The following is a 17,308-nucleotide window of genomic DNA, read 5'->3' as shown; positions in this document are numbered from 1 at the left end:
AGTGTAGGAGGGTTCCCCTTTCTCCACAGCCTCACCAACATTTGTTGTTGTTTGTCTTTTGGATGGCAGCTATCCTTACTGGTGTGAGGTGAAACCTCATTGTAGTTTTAATTTGCATTTCTCTGATAATTAGTGATGTGGAGCATCTTTTCATGTGTCTCTTGGCCATCTGTATTTCTTTTTTGGAGAACTGTCTGTTCAGTTCCTCTGCCCATTTTTTAATTGGGTTATTTGTTTTTTGTTTGTTGAGGTGTGTGAGCTCTTTATATATTCTGGACGTCAAGCCTTTATCGGATCTGTCATTTTCAAATATATTCTCCCATACTGTAGGGTTCCTTTTTGTTCTATTGATGGTGTCTTTCGCTGTACAGAAGCTTTTCAGCTTAATGTAGTCCCACTTGCTCATTTTTGCTGTTGTTTTCCTTGCCCGGGGAGATATGTTCATGAAGAGATCACTCATGTTTATGTCTAAGAGGTTTTTGCCTATGTTTTTTTCCAAGAGTTTAATGGTTTCATGACTTACATTCAGGTCTTTCATCCATTTTCAGTTTACCTTTGTATATGGGGTTAGACAATGGTCCAGTTTCATTCTCCTACATGTAGCTGTCCAGTTTTGCCAGCACCATCTGTTGAAGAGACTGTCATTTTGCCATTGTATGTCCATGGCTCCTTTATCAAATATTAATTGACCATATATGTTTGGGTTAATTTCTGGGGTCTCTAATCTGTTCCACTGGTCTGTGGCTCTGTTCTTGTGCCAGTACCAAATTGTCTTGATTACTATGGCTTTGTAGTAGAGCTTGAAGTTGGGGAGTGAGATCCCCCCTACTTTATTCTTCTTTTTCAGGATTGCTTTGGCTATTCGGGGTCTTTGGTGTTTCCATATGAATTTTTGAATTATTTGTTCCAATTCATTGAAGAATGTTGCTGGTAATTTGAGAGGGATTGCATCAAGTCTGTATATTGCTTTGGGAAGGATGGCCATTTTGACGATATTAATTCTTCCTAGCCATGAGCATGGGATGAGTTTCCATTTATTAGTGTCCCCTTTAATTTCTCTTAAGAGTGACTTGTAGTTTTCAGAGTATAAGTCTTTCACTTCTTTGGTTAGGTTTATTCCTAGGTATTTTATTCTTTTTGATGCAATGGTGAATGGAATTGTTTTCCTGATTTCTCTTTCTATTGATTCGTTGTTAGTGTATAGGAAAGCTACAGATTTCTGTGTGTTAATTTTGTATCCTGCAACTTTGCTGTATTCTGATATCAGTTCTAGTAGTTTTGGAGTGGAGTCTTTAGGGTTTTTTATGTACAGTATCATATCATCTGCAAATAGTGACAGTTTAACTTCTTCTTTACCAATCTGGATTCCTTGTATTTCTTTGTTTTGTCTGATTGCCGTGGCTAGGACCTCCAGTACTATGTTAAATAACAGTGGGGAGAGTGGGCATCCCTGTCTGGTTCCCAATCTCAGAGGAAATGTTTTCAGCTTCTCGCTGTTCAGTATAATGCTGGCTGTGGGTTTATCATATATGGCCTTTATTATGTTGAGGTACTTGCCCTCTATTCCCATTTTGCTGAGAGTTTTTATCATGAATGGATGTTGAATTTTGTCAAATGCTTTTTCAGCATCTATGGAGATGATCATGTGGTTTTTGTCTTTCCTTTTGTTGATCTGGTGGATGATGTTGATGGATTTTCGAATGTTGTACCATCCTTGCATCCCTGGGATGAATCCCACTTGGTCATGGTGTATGATCCTTTTGATATACTGTTGAATTCTGTTTGCTAATATTTTATTGAGTATTTTTGCATCTACATTCATCAGGGATATTGGTCTGTAATTTTCTTTTTTGGTGTGGTCTTTGCCTGGTTTTGGTATTAGGGTGATGTTGGCCTCCTAGAATGAGTTTGGGAGTATTCCCTCTTCTTCTATTTTGTGGAACACTTTAAGGAGAACGGGTATTATGTCTTCTCTGTGTGTCTGATAAAATTCCGAGGTAAATCCATCCGGCCCCGGGATTTTGTTCTTGGGTAGTTTTTTGATTACTGTTTCAATTTCTTTGCTCGTAATTGGTTTGTTTAACTTTTGTGTTTCTTCCTTGGTCAGTCTTGGGAGATTGTATTTTTCTAGGAAGTTGTCCATTTCTTCTAGGTTTTCCAGCTTCTTGGCATATAGGTTTTCATAGTAGTCTTTAATAATTCTTTGTATTTCTGTGGAGTCTGTCGTGATTTTTCCATTCTCATTTCTGATTATGTTGATTTGTGTTGACTCTCTTTTTCTCTTAATAAGTTGGGCTAGTGGCTTATCTATTTTGTTTATTTTCTCAAAGAACCAGCTCTTGGTTTCATTGATTTTTGCTATTGTTTTATTCTTCTCAATTTTGTTTATTTCTTCTCTGATCTTTATTATGTCCCTCCTTCTGCTGACTTTAGGCCTCATTTGTTCTTCTTTTTCCAGTTTTAATAATTGTGATGTTAGACTATTCATTTGGGATTGTTCTTCCTTCTTCAAGTGTGCCTGGATTGCTATATACTTTCCTCTTAAGACTGCTTTCGCTGCATCCCACAGAAGTTGGGGCTTAGTGTTGTTGTTGTCATTTGTTTCTATATATTCCTTGATCTCTATTTTGATTTGTTCATTGATCCATTGATTATTTAGTAGCATGTTGTTAAGCCTCCATGTGTTTGTGAGCCTTTTTGTTTTCTTTGTAGAATTTATTTCTACTTTCATACCTTTGTGGTCTGAAAAATTGGTTGGTAGAATTTCAATATTTTGGAATTTACTGAGGCTCTTTTTGTGAGCTAGTATGTGGTCTATTCTGGAGAATGTTCCATGTGCACTTGAGAAGAATGTATATCATGTTGCTTTTGGATGTAGAGTTCTATAGATGTCTATTAGGTCCATCTGTTCTAGTGTGTTGTTCAGTGCCTGTGTGTCTTTACTTATTTTCTGCCCAGTGGATCTATCCTTTGGGGTGAGTGGTGTGTTGATGTCTCCTACAATGAATGCATTGCAGTCTATTTCCGTCTTTAGTTCTGTTAGTATTTGCTTCACATATGCTGGTGCTCCTGTATTGGGTGCATATATATTTAGAATGGTTATATCCTCTTGTTGGACTGAGCCCTTTATCATTATGTAGTATCCTTCTTTATCTCTTATTACTTTCCTTGTTTTGAAGTCTATTTTGTCTGATATTAGTACTGCAACCCCTGCTTTCTTCTCACTGTTGTTTGCCTGAAATATGTTTTCCCATCCCTTGACTTTTAGTCTATGCTTATCTTTGGGTTTAAGGTGAGTTTCTTGTAAGCAGCATATAGATGGGTCTTGCTTTTTTATCCATTCTATTACTCTATGTCTTTTGATTGGTGCATTAAGTCCATTTACATTTAGGGTGACTATTGAGAGATACGTACTTATTGCCATTGCAGGCTTTAGATTCGTGGTTACCAAAGGTTCAAGGTTAGCTTCTTTATTATCTTACTGCCTAACTTAGCTCGCTTATTGAGCTGTTATATACACTGTCTGGAGATTCTTTTCTTCTCTCCCTTCTTATTCCTCCTCCTCCATTCTTCATATGTTGTGTGTTTTGTTCTGTGCTCTTTTTAGGGGTGCTCCCATCTAGAGGAGTCCCTGTAGGATGCCCTGTAGAGGTGGTTTGTGGGAAGCAAATTCCCTCAGCTTTTGCTTGTCTGGGAATTGTTTAATCCCACCATCATATTTAAATGATAGTCGTGCTGGTTACAGTAGCCTTGGTTCAAGGCCCTTCTGTTTCATTGCATTAAGTATATCATGCCATTCTCTTCTGGCCTGTAGGGTTTCTGTCGAGAAGTCTGATGTTAGCCTGATGGGTTTTCCTTTATAGGTGACCTTTTTCTCTCTAGCTGCCTTTAAAACTCTTTCCTTGTCCTTGATCCTTGCCATTTTAATTACTATGTGTCTTGGTGTTGTCCTCCTTGGATCCTTTCTGTTGGGAGTTCTGTGTAATTCCATGGTCTGTTCGATTATTTCCTCCCCCAGTTTGGGAAAGTTTTCAGCAATTATTTCTTCAAAGAGACTTTCTATCCCTTTTCCTCTTTCTTCCTCTTCTGGTATCCCTATAATATGAATATTATTCCTTTTGTATTGGTCACATATTTCTCTTAGTGTTGTTTCATTCCTGGAGATCCTTTTATCTCTCTCTATGTCAGCTTCTATACGTTCCTGTTCTCTGGCTTCTATTCCTTCAATGGCCTCTTGCATCTTATCCATTCTGCTTATAAATCCTTCCAGGGATTGTTTCACTTCTGTGATCTCCGTCCTGACATCTGTGATCTCCTTCCGGACTTCATCCCACTGCTCTTGCATTTTTCTCTGCATCTCATCCCACTGCTCTTGCATTTTTCTCTGCATCTCATCCCATTGCTCTTGCATTTTTCTCTGCATCTCCGTCAGCATGTTCATGACTTTTATTTTGAATTCTTTTTCAGGAGGACTGGTTAGGTCTGTCTCCCTCTCAGGTGTTGTCTCTGTGATCTTTGTCTGCGTGTAGTTTTGCCTTTTCATGGTGATAGAGATAGTTTGCAGATCTGGTACAAGTGACCGCTGGAAGAGCTTCCCTTCTTGTTGGTTTGTGGCCTTCTCCTGGGAGAATAGCGACCTCTAGTGGCTTATGCTTGTCAGCTGTGTGCAGACAGGGCTTCTGCTTCCTGCCCAGTTGCTTTGGGGTTTATCTCCGCTGTTGCTGTGGGCTTGGCCTGGCTGGGGCTGCTCCTCCAAAATGGTGGAGCCCCGTTGGAGGGGGAGCGGCCGGGAGGCTATTTATCTCTGTAAGGGGCCTCTGTGCTCCCTGCTGCCCAGGGGGTTAGAGTGCCCAGAGATCCCCAGATTCCCTGCCTCTGGTCTAAGTGACCTGTCCTGCCCCTTTAAGACTTCCAAAAAGCACTCTCCAAACCAAAAGAACAACAGCAGCAATGAGAGAGGGAACAGAAAGGAAAAAAAAAAGGAAAAAACACGCGATTTTTTTTTTTGTTTGTTTGTCCTCAGGTGCCAGTCCCAGGCACCCGCTCACTGGTCCTGCTGCCGTGTCTCCCTAGCACCAGGGTCCCTGTCCTTTCAAGGCTTCCAAAAAGCACCCACCCACCGGTCCCGCAGGGAAGGAACGCTCGATATTCTTTGTCCTCAGGCGCTGGTCCCAGGCACCTGCTCACCAGTCCCACCGCCCTGCCTCCCTAGCACTGGGGTCCCTGTCCCTTTAAGGCTTCCAAAAAGCACTCGCCAAAAAAGAGAGAAAAAAAGGGGAAAAACGCGCGATTTCCTCCGTCCTCAGGTGCCGGTCTCAGGCACCGGCCCACCAGTTCCACGGGGAAAAACGCGCGATAGTCTTTGTCCTCAGGCACCGGTCCCAGGCACCTGCTCACCAGTCCTGCCGCCCTGCCTCCCTAGCACCGGGGTCCCTGTCCCTTTTAGGCTTCCAAAAAGCACTCGCAAAAAAGAGGAATAAAAAGGGGAAAAATGCGCGTTTTCCTCCGTCCTCAAGCGCCGGTCTCAGGCACCCGCCCGCCGGTCCCGCAGGGAGAAACGCGGGATATTCTTTGTCCTCAGGCGCCGGTTCCAGGCACCCGCTCACCGGTCCCGCCACCCTGCCTCCCTAGCAACGGGGCCCGTCCCTTTAAGGCTTCCAAAAAGCACTTGCCAAAAAAAAACCGCTCCGGTTTCTCTCCACCCGCCGGGAGCCGGGGGGAGGGGCGCTCGGGTCCCGCCGGGCCGGGGCTTGTATTTTACCCCCTTCGCATGGTGCTGGGTTCTTGCAGGTGTGGATGTGGTCTGGATGTTGTCCTGTGTCCTGTGGTCTCTATTTTAGGAAGATTTTTCTTTGGTATATTTTCATAGCTCTATGTGTTTTTGGGAGGAGATTTCCACTGCTCTACTCACGCCGCCATCCTGGCTCCGCCCTATGGAGGTATAATTTTATGTGCTGTAAAATTTGTCTTTCTAAAAGTACAATTCACTGATTATTAGTTTACTTACAGTGTTGTGCAGAATCAAATTTTAGAACATTTCTATCACTCCAAAGAGAAGCAGATGTGCACACTAACAGCCACTCTCATTTCTCCCAGCCCCCCTCAAGTCCTAGGTGACCATTAATCTGCTTTCTATCTCCACAGATTTGCCCTATTCTAAATATTTCATGTAAATGGTATGTCTCACTTGAGGGGGACTACCCCCAGGCAAGTTCATTCTGGATTCAGCAAGACCAAATAACAACAACTGAACATTAGGGGTAAAAGAGTTTACACCGAGCTTTATTCTCACAGGTTGCATATCAAATGCTGGAACCATGTCTGCATCTGAGGTGTTTACAATCCATCTCTGTCTCTGCCTCCCAGCAGAGCACTGGGTGGAGCCCTTTATATAATAACACCTACAATAATAGCTCATTGCCAACAGGTACGTAACCATTACCCTGCACAGTAAGCCAATTACATCATCAAGAGGTTTAGGGTCAAGTGAGGCTCCTGGCCAAAGGAACTTTCATTTTCCCTACCCACTATCCCTCCAGGATTCTCACCTCACAATCTGCGTGCCCTCAGTCTTTCACAATGGTGCCTGTGTGAGAAAGCTGGAGCATTGTCATCAGATTCCACAACAGAAACAGAGGATAACAACAATATACAGATAACAATGAAAATTATGATACAGATAAGAACAAAAATTATGATAATCCTCAAGCCTGAGGAGATCAATTGCCACCAAGTGGTCATTCCAGCTGTATTCAAACCAGTCCCAGTTCATGATTCATACTTTCCATGGGAGGCCAGTAGTGGTACTGATAGGAAGCTTTGTGCACACCCAGGAAGTAGCAGTTTTGCTATTTTTTTGCTAGGGTGTGTGTCCAATCCACAAAGATATTAGAAGAGATTAACCTTAAGGACAATAAGACACATGTTTTAATGACACTGACATAGGCAAATCTTGCCCATCAGGTAGGATGCATGTAAGAGAGTGGTCCTATGAAAGGACCATAACAGAAAGAAGGTCTCATCTGGGTCTAGTATACCATACCTTTACCCCTCTCCCCATGAAGGTTACTGAGGGGTCAATGTATAGTGCTACTGGAGGTGCATGCACTGGCCATAAAGATAAAACAAAACTCCTCAGTAAGATACTCTTACCTTCTGGCCATTTAGGGTACACTACCATGATCTTTGGGGCCATTCTTCCATTACTCCAGAAACACATAGGATGCCAGCCTCCAGGCCTTGTCCCCAAGGTGCCAGGAGGTCCAGCCATCACTGGTCCATGTGTCAAAATGTTCAAGACCACATCCAGTGAATGAGGTCTACAGGGTTTGTTGCAGTCAGTGCTGGTAGCAAGATACTATTCTGGTGGCCAAACCCTAGCTTCAATAATTTCTCCTTTGCTTATACTTTTAGTTGTATAGGGGAGGCTGAATTGTATGTTACCATGTCCACAGGGCTCAATGCCCCTTTCTGGGGCTTTTCAGTCAAATGCTGTAGCACTGCCCATAAGCAGACTGACCAGCCCTGTAGACTACTGGTATATGACTTCAGGCCAGATTTTAACAAACCATCCTACCTCTCTATCATCCTGCCACAGTAGGATTTTATGGCACATGAAACTTCCACTTTATCCCTAATTTTTGCACCCATTCTTGTAGTGCATGTCCAGTAAAGTGGGTACCTTAATGATTCTCAGTTGCCTGAGGTAAGCCATAGGCTGCAAAGAAATGCTCAAGGTCTCTTATGGTCATCTGTTGGTCTGTGCAACGTGCAGGAAAAGCAACCAGAAGTCCAGTAACTGTGTCCACACCAGTCATGATATACTGATACCTCTCTGACACAGGCAGAGGCCCAAAATAGTCTATCTGCCATCTCACAAGGGGCACTGGCCCCTTAGCTATTGTCCCATGTTACTGTGGAACTCAGTGTAAGTCCCTTTTAGAGCACACAATACACTCCTGTCAAGCTCTGCAGACTTCCTCAAAGGTCAAAGGCAATCTCCACCAATGGGCTACAGATCACATTGTTTTCTGCCCCACATGCAACAAACATTAACGTAACCATTGGGCCACATCAGAGGCAGGTGTTCCTTCTAGCCAGCGCACCTGGGCCAATGTGTCTGCTTCATCATTTCCCAGGGATGCCAGCAGGAAACGACCTGTCAAATGATATACTGTAACTGTTTTAGTCTTACCACAGGCCAATAAATTTTGCCAGAATTCTTGCCCCCAGAGGGGTTGGTGACCAACCAACCAGTTGGCATAGTACCATGTTGGTAGCTACGGAGTCAAGCCTCAGTAGACGGCCCAGCTATCAGTGCAGACAACTGTTGGGGAGGGATCCTGGCTGATTACAAGCCACACTGCTCATAATTCTAACCATTGAATGCTCCTCCCCTCACCATCTTCCATCCCTATTGTCTCAGTCTTAGGATGGAAAGCTATGGCCCTCCATTTCAGGGGCTGCCCATGGCTGGAGCCATCTGTGTACCATGCATCTTCAGGTATAGGGGCTCTTCCCTCCTGATAGGACTCTCTGCTACTAATGACTCTAAAGCAAATTCTTTCTGCCTTTCACCAGTATATGTCACTGCCCCCAGAAAGCACTGAAGTTCTTCACTCAAGGGGCTAATAGAGAGGGCACTACACTGCTATAGGTATAAACCCCACTTGGCCAGTGTAGGTGTCTGTGCCACACCACTCCACAGCTTTTGGGTCCAGTCTCATACCCACTCCACAGTGGGATAAGTGGTTATTACCTTTATCAGGGCAGTTATGGTGATGGGCTCCATAGCCAGCAAGATGTGGTACACAGCAGCCAGTTGTTTCTCTATTAAGATTTACCATACCTTTTCTCCTTTCCAGAGTTGTGACCATAATCCAATAGGTTGGCAACTTTGTTCAAGCCACTGCCAGAGACACCAGCTATAACCATCTTTGGTCACAAGAACATCCAGCTCACAGGGCCTTGATGGGTCTATAACACTCAAGGCCTGCACAGCCTTGATTGTCCCTTTTGCAGCAGTAAAAACAGATGCACATGTCTCATCCCAGCCCACCTGATGCCCTTTTGTACCAAAAGGTATAAGGGATTCATAAATTGTACCAAATGCAGGGTGAACACTCTCCAGTAGCCTAAAAGACCCCAACACTCTTGTAAAAATGCCAAAGTTGGAGGGATACAGAAGGCCTAGACTTTATCTAAGAGTGCTTCTTGTATAACTTTATTCTTACCTGACCAGGTGACCCCCACGAATTTGACTGACAAACCAGGTCCCTGACGATTGGTACTGTTCACAGCCCATCCTTTCTACTATTAGATGTTGCAGCAGTCTAGGTGCTGCACCTTGTAGACCTGAAAGAGAATCAGATGTGAGCATGACATCATCAATATAATGGTACAGCTGCACTGTTGGTGGTTTCTCCCATGCTGCCAAGTCCTGGGCTGCAAATCCATGACAGATGGTGGGGCTGTGGAGGTATCCAGGTGGAAAGATGGTAAAGGCCCATTGCCTTCCTTCCCATGTGAAGGCAAACTGTTCCTGACTTTCCTGCTCTATGTCAATGGAAAAGAAGGCATTAGCAAGATCTACAACATAATGATATGTCCCTAGTTTATGAATGAGGGTGTCCATAAGACCTGTAATAGAGGGCATGGCAGCATGCATAGGGGGTATGACTTTATTCAGTTCTCTGTAATCCATGGTCATATGCCATGAGCTATCCAGCTTTTTTACTGCCACACCAGGGAATTAAAAGGAATCTGGGTGGGCTTTATAATACCCACATTCTCCAGTTCCTGGGAGGGTTCTCCAATTTCTTTATGCCCGCCAGACAATTTGTATTGCGTGGTATTAGTCATCCACCAAAGTACAGACAAAACTATGGGTAGGTGCCTAGCATGTCCCCTCAGAACTACCTTCACCACATGTATTCTCAGTCTGAACTCACCTACAGTGGTCTGCAACCATACACTCTGCAGGATATAAATCCCCAAAATATACTCAGAAATAGGAGATATATACACAGTATACTCTTTTCGGAGTAGATGCCCTATTCCTAATGGGCTTTGGGTTTGATTCACTTTGATAGCTTTACCCCTATATCCATCTATAAGAGTGGGGGTCCCAGGAAACTGCTCAGGGTTGCCATAAATCAATGAGCATTCCACTCCTGTATCTGCCAGAGCCAGACATGTACATTCACTGGGGATCAATGAATTGATATTTCAACATGTGGCCTACAGTCCCCACCCAGGCCCCGAAGGCAGGTGCCTCAACCCTCTCCTCAGTCAAACCATATCTCCCAATCATCTTCCTGTGCAAGTTCAGGTGAGGTCAGCTCACTTTCCAGCAGGAAGTCTTGCAGGTGCACAGGCCAGACTTGTGGCTGTCTCCAACCTGCACTTCTTGGTTCTCAGAAGCCAAAACCACCGCTCTAGCTTCAGTTGTTTCCACAGCTCCAGTAGATTCTATTTGACTTCCTACCCATATTTCTCTCTGTCTGCTCCTGCCCCTATTAAATCAACCCACATCTGGGTCTTCATGACCTTCACAGGGCCCTTTAGACCCTTCCTCTTGGTAGTGGATGGCATGCATTCCTTCCATGCCCACATCCCTTCAGCTTCCCCCAAATCTGCCACACTACTGGTAATCACATTCGTGGACTGCCCTAAGTGAGAGTCAAGAACAGCTACTAAGGGCCCAAAGAGGGATGAGGGAGCCACTTGCAGCACCATATCCCTCATCCCTGCTGTAAACAGCTCCTCATATGGGCCATAATTTACAGGGTTATAAATAGCATTTTTCATGCCTAACTCCCATAACACCTGTTGGATCTCTGTATACATCTGCCATCTAGTGGGAGAAGGTGGTAAGTCACCCTGATTGTGCCACACACTGTGAAGTGTGGCCATCACCCACTCAAGAAGTGAATGAATCCTGGGGGTCTGGTGTGCATTCTGCAGTCACTGCCACAAGGAAGGATGAGTTGTCAGGGAAGAAGCTTTCCCATCTCTGCAGAAGTCAGGCTGATATGGACTCTGAGGGTCTGTGCTGAAACTGGAAGCCCAAATCCCCCAGTTAGCCTGTGTATAGGGGCAAAGCATAATGTGCTCCATGACCTGGAGAGGGGGTTGCCCCTCTCCTAGAAGAACCCACAGTTGCTGCATCTTTATTTTCTCGACTACCAGACGGGATTTCAATAGAGGAGGGGTTGGTGGCTTGTTCTCCCCCAGTTCCTCTGGGGCTGATGGGAGCTCTTCCATCCACAGAGCACCTCCTCTGCTACCTCCTTTACCTTTTCCACAGTGTCCTCAGTGATGCTGTCTCCGTTTTCAGCAGCTCTCTTACCTTTTCCTTAATACCTTGCAGCTGACATTCTAGTGCTGCCTCTTGTGCTCTTTGCAGGGATACATCCTTCTCCTTCACAGCCCTTGCCTCTTCCAGAGTGCCTTACAGCACAACTGTCTCCTCTTCAAAGAATCTTTTGCCTCCTCCACAGCACCTCTCAGCCTGCGTTCCCGTGCTCTCTTCTTGTGTGACTATTACATCCTTTACCATCTCCATAGCTTCTCAATCATGGATGAATTTTCTTTCTTTGTGACCTTTGCCTCTTCTTGTGCTTCTCACAGGAGCACATTCTTGTCCTTTATGGCCCTTCTTAACACTGTGAGGAACAATCTGTCCATGGTTGTCACCACCTCGCAGACACTGTTTCCTTAAGGAATTCCCTATTTTGCAGACGCCTTCCTCTACTGCCTCAGGCATCACCTCCATCTCCCCCCAGTCTTGGGGAGGGGCCCACTCCTCTAGGAGGTGAGCCATCTCAGACCACATGCCCAGTGGGGGACCCCAAGTGCCTACTAATCCATAGAGGCAGCCCGCTGAAGTGTCCCACCCATGAAGGCAGCTTATTCCTTTTTTTTCCCCACTGGTCTTCAGTGAATCCTGCCCACTTCACCAACTGTCTCGCCTGAGGAGGACTGTCCCCAGGCAAGTTCACTCTGGATTCTGTGAGACCAAATAATAATAGAATGTTAAGGGTAAAAGAGTTTATACCAAGCTTTATTCTCACAGTGGCAGGTCCAGTGCTGCAATCACACCTGCCTGTGAGGCATTCGCAGTCCATCTCCATCTCTGCCTCCTGGCAGAGCACTGGGAAGAGCTCTTAATGTAGTAACACCAACAGTAATGGCTCATTGCCAGTGAGTGTGTAAGCATTAGCCTGCACAGTATATAGGGTCAGATGAGGATCCCAGCCATAGGAACTTTCGTTTTCCCTACAGTATCATACACCAAGTGGGTTTTTCTGTTTGGCTTCTTATATTTAACAAAATATGTTTGAGGCTCATGCATGTCAAAACATGTAATTGACCACAGAGCTCTCAACCCCAAGAAGGCCAAGATTGTCTATAATGTTCAAAATATGTCTCAGGGGTACAGTTCAAGGCTGGAGGACAGAAGGGCCCTAATCATAGTGGTTGACTGAGCAAAGAGGTCTGGAGTTGAATATGGAGGTCCTGGTGAGTGGCTTGAGCAAGTTATTCTCTCTGCCCTCCGGTTTCTCACCTCATAGGGCTATTTCATGGATTAAATGAGCCAGCAGATGTGAAACTTAGCACAATGCCTGGCACAATATAATCGCTCAGCTGATGCTAGTTATTATTATTAGGATCATTGATAACCATCAACAATGAGTGCTCAGAACAGGTTTGCATCCCATTAAGCAGTGAGAAACATCAACCTCCTGTTAAAGTTCTTGTTGATGTACGAAATTTCCTTTCTTCCCTTTATGCAAAAAGACAAAGGCATGTTCAATTTAGGCTGAGCAAAGAGCTCTGTATGAGACTACGGGAAGGTGAAAATGACTTCATTTTCATTCATCTTCCCTGGGCTCTTTCATCTGACACTGGCAACAGAGCTTTAAGCATTTGATATTGGCTTGTCCTGATTCATTACCCTAGCCTCCGGCTGCACACCCACCTCCACCAGCTGAGCAGCAAAGCTCCACTCCAGATGAACTCAATCAGAATTTGAAGGTTCACCCAGCGATTGGAAAGCCCCTGGTTTGCCTCTCTGCCGCTGCTTGCCTTGCCGAGCTATGCCCTTCCCTGATTTGCTTTTTCTTCCCCAGCCCCCAAGAAACACGACCAGCCCTCCACTGCCAAGTGAAAAGGACCTCCAGGTAATGGCTTTCAAAACACCAAATTGCATCAAGTACAAGGGCTGCTGTGAGTACCATCTTCAGCAAGGGATTTTTCCCGTTTGGTTTGGACGTCCAGTGGAGCATTAGACAGCAGTTTAATCATTCTTACCAGTGCTGCACTGCGACTCTCTGGAGAAGCACTAAACTGGAATGAAAAGGAACTGACATAATTAGTGTGACACAGTTCAATAGGGAACTATTACACCAAAGGTAATGAGCTCCGATGATATGTTAATGTTATTGTAAGAAATTATGCCAGCGCAACAAAGTGGCTTTGAGGTGGGGGAGAAACAAGTTTGGGATTTTCCCAGGCAATAGGCTAATGGGAAAAAAAAGTGAGAAGGCTCCTAAACCCCCCTATCTTTGCCCCTGAGTTGCCCATGGCCACTGGGAGCTGAGGTTCTATTTTCAACACCACAGGACACTGCAGGGGCCACACAGGCAATGCTGCTGCTGTCGATGTGCACAAGTAGCTGGATATTTGTTCAACTAGGAAAATAAAAAGCTCAAAAAATCACTCTGAATGCTAAAAATCAATGGAGGTACACAGTCCTTTCACTTATTCGACGCTGCCCAACTTACAATGTATTTTCATGGCCCTCATGAGAAGCAGAAGGGTAAAGTCAAAAGGTAAGGACTTTGCCACTTACTGGATTGTGTCCCTAGCCAAGTAACTTAATATCCGTGGGCCTCAGATTCCTCCTCTCCAAAATGGGAGCACAAATGCCTACCTTCAAAGTTGAAATAATGCCCCATTAGCGATCCCATCATATGGTAGGCCTGGAATAAAATGCAGTTAATACTGTACCAATTAATTATCTTTGTATTTGCACAAGGCTGATGGAGGCCAAATCTGATGGATGCCAGAATCCACTAGAAAGTATTGATTAACACTCAGTCTCAGAAGAGCGAATATGAGCAGCATTACCCCAAACCAGCAAATGACATTGCTAAAACCTGACTGGCCCTTTCGCACGCCCAAATAATGATCTGACTCTCCATCCTTTATGTGGGCTGGAGTCTTGGCTAAAGTTGGTGAGATGCCTGTTAGGATGGTCGTCTTCAAAAAGAAAAGAGGTAACAAGTGTTGTCAAGGATGAAGTGAAATAAGTCAGACACGGCAAGACAAATACTGAATGATCTCACTTATATGTAGAATCTAGAAACATGCAACACCTCTAAGAGTAGAATGGTGGTTACCAGGGGTGAGGAAAATAGGGCAAAAAGTTTCAGATATGCAGGAAGAATAATGTACAGCGAGGTCACTGTAATGAACAACACTGTATTGTCGAAATTTGCCAGGAGAGTAGATCTTCCTTTTTTTTTTTGACCATGTGAGGTGATGAACCCTCACCCCTAAAACCACCTGACCTGTGTCCTGACCTGTGTCCCAGTGGCAGAGACAGGCTGAGCTGGCCCGTCACACTCTCGCCGGCACCCTGACGGCCCAGGGGTCTGTCCATGGCAGGGCCAGTTCCCTGTGCTGTGTTTCTGCTGTACCACCATCAGCTTGGGGGCACCAGGGCCTCGTGCCTTCCTCAAAGGGCTCAATAGGCTCCCTGTGCTTAGGGCATGAGCCACTCAGAGCTGGGTCTGGGCCTCAGACAGGCACAGAGACCCCACCCTCAAACCTAGGCTGGGTCTGAACAACCAGGCTAGATCAGCTTACAGTAGGACTTAGAGAGAAGCAAGGCCCAATGCCTTCCCAAGACCCTGGGCTTTGTAAGACCCCAGAGGTGGTCCTTCACCCCACTCCCACCCCCACACCACCTCTCCAGGCCCTTGCCCTTAACATCATGTCCTTAAGACTCTTTAGGTTGCAAGTGATCAAATAATCTGACTTGAGTTGGCTTAAGTAAAAGAAGGAATGTACAGGTTTCTATGACCAGAGCTCAAAAACAGGGCTGGCTGCAGGTATGGCTGGATATGAGGGCTCAAAAATATATTATTTAACAAATACTTACCATACCTCTATGATCCAGGCAGTGTACTCAGCACAGGAACAAAGCCCTACCCTGGTGAAGACAAAGATGGACTGGGAATGTGACTTCTGACCCATCTCTGAGTGCGCAGCCAGGCACCCCTTCATGGTCACAGTGATTAGAACAGTAGCTCTTAAGGTTATCTCTGTCCAGGTTCAGATCCGTCAGAAAAGAGAGTCTCAGCCAAAGTCCTTGAAACACTGCTGGACATCCAGAGGTCAGGCTCCTGCCCCTAAACCAGTACCTGCGGCCAGGTGGGCGGGATGTGGCTATTGGCTCGGGCTTTGCTCTCATGACCCAGGCAGGCCACAGAAACAAGGGGGAGGATGGCCACCATCCAAAAGACAAGGAACAGCAAAGGCTGGTGAGGATGTGGAGAAAGGGGAACCCTTTCCAACCACTGTGGAAAGCAGTATGGAGGTTCCCCAAAAAACTAAGAACAGAAATACTATTTGACCCAGGAATTTCATTCCTAGGAATTTACCCAAAGGAAACAAGATCTCAGATTCAAAAGGACATGCATACCCTTATGTTTATTGCAGCACTATTTACAATAGCCAAGAAATGGAAGCAACCTAAGTGTCCATCAGTAGATGAATGGATAAAGAAGATGTGGTACATATGCACAATGGAATATTATTCAGCCATAAGAAAACAAATCCTACCATTTGCAACAACATGGATGGAGCTAGAGGATATTATGCTCAGTGAAATAAGCCAGGCAGAGAAAGACAAGTACCAAATTATTGGTGGGTGGTTGGGGAGAGAGGGAGAAGGGAATTAAGAGGTATTTTGATAAGCACACATAATATAGGAGGGTCATGGGGAAGGCAGTGTAGCACAGAGAAGACAAGTAGTAACTCTATAGGATCTTATTACGCTGATGGACAGTGACTGCAATGGGGTGTGGTGGGGAGGACTTGATAATATGGGTGAATGTAGTAACCACAATGTTGCTCATGTGATACCTTTGTAAGATTGCATATCAATGATACCTTAATAAAAAAAAAGAAAAAAAGAAAGAAATGAGGGGGAGGATGGGGCAGTCAGGCAAAGGAGTAAGTGGTAGGTAGCACAGAGCAAAAGTCCTCCCTGTTGCCCCTGCTCGGGGTCTCCCTCCCTGAGGCTCAGTCACCTCTCTAAGATGTAAACAAGCTGATCTCATAAGCTGAGCAGGCCGAGTTGTGTTCTTTCTCCTGACTTCCTCCCAAAGGTAAAAGATTAATAAAAGTACCTACATGTTCACAATCTACAGATTTCACTAATTTCACACCAGTCTCCTTCTCCCTACAGAAGCGATCTTTGTGTATATGCAGTCCAACCCCCTCAAACAATCCCTGTGAAATGGTAGGTTTCATGGACAGAATGCAGCCCCCTGCCCAAATTCCTGTGTTGAAGCCCTAACGCCCAGTGTGATGGTATTTGGTGGTGGGGCCTTCTGGAGGTAAGAAAGGTCAGATGAGGTCATGAGGGTAAGGCCCCTATGATGGGATTAGTGTCTTTATAGGAAGAGACCCCTGGGGGCTTCCTCTCCCCCACCCATGCTTACAAAGAGGCCATGTGAGGACACAATGAGCGGACAAGCTGCGAAGGATGCCCGCACCCTGATCTCAGACTTCCAGCCTCCAGATCTATGAGAAAATAAATTTCTGTAGTTCAAACCACCTAGTCTGTGGTATTTACTTACGGTAGCCCAAGCCAACTTAGTAGGGCTGGCTTGAACTTCCTGTCCCAGACCCCACGAGAACCATCTGGAAGGGCAGCAGGGAGGGCTTTGAGGCAAGGCCGCACTGCACTTGGCATCCTGGAGGAGGGACGTGGATGGAAGGGGAGGTAGGCGAAGGCCCTGGAGAGCGTCGCCGTGCCCATGTCCCCCCACACCCTGCACTACCCCAGACCCTGGACACATCACTGGAAGCTCAGATCCAAGGAGGGAGACTCACCCCCTCTCCTCTTCCCAGGCTCAGCATGAGAGAAAGAGGAGACGCAGCTGATTTAGGGGCCAGGACACCTGGTCTTAAGTCTCTGCTTTGCCCCTGACTTGCTGGAGGTCCCTGCAGGGGCCTTTCCCACTCTGGGCCTCAGTCTCCACATCTATAACATGGGGGATTGGCCGCATAC

The sequence above is a fragment of the Manis javanica genome, chromosome 4 (genome assembly GCF_040802235.1).
Source record: "Manis javanica isolate MJ-LG chromosome 4, MJ_LKY, whole genome shotgun sequence".
Taxonomy (NCBI): domain Eukaryota; kingdom Metazoa; phylum Chordata; class Mammalia; order Pholidota; family Manidae; genus Manis; species Manis javanica.
The sequence above is the reverse complement of the archived record's forward strand: the minus strand, read 5'-3'. Positions refer to the sequence as shown.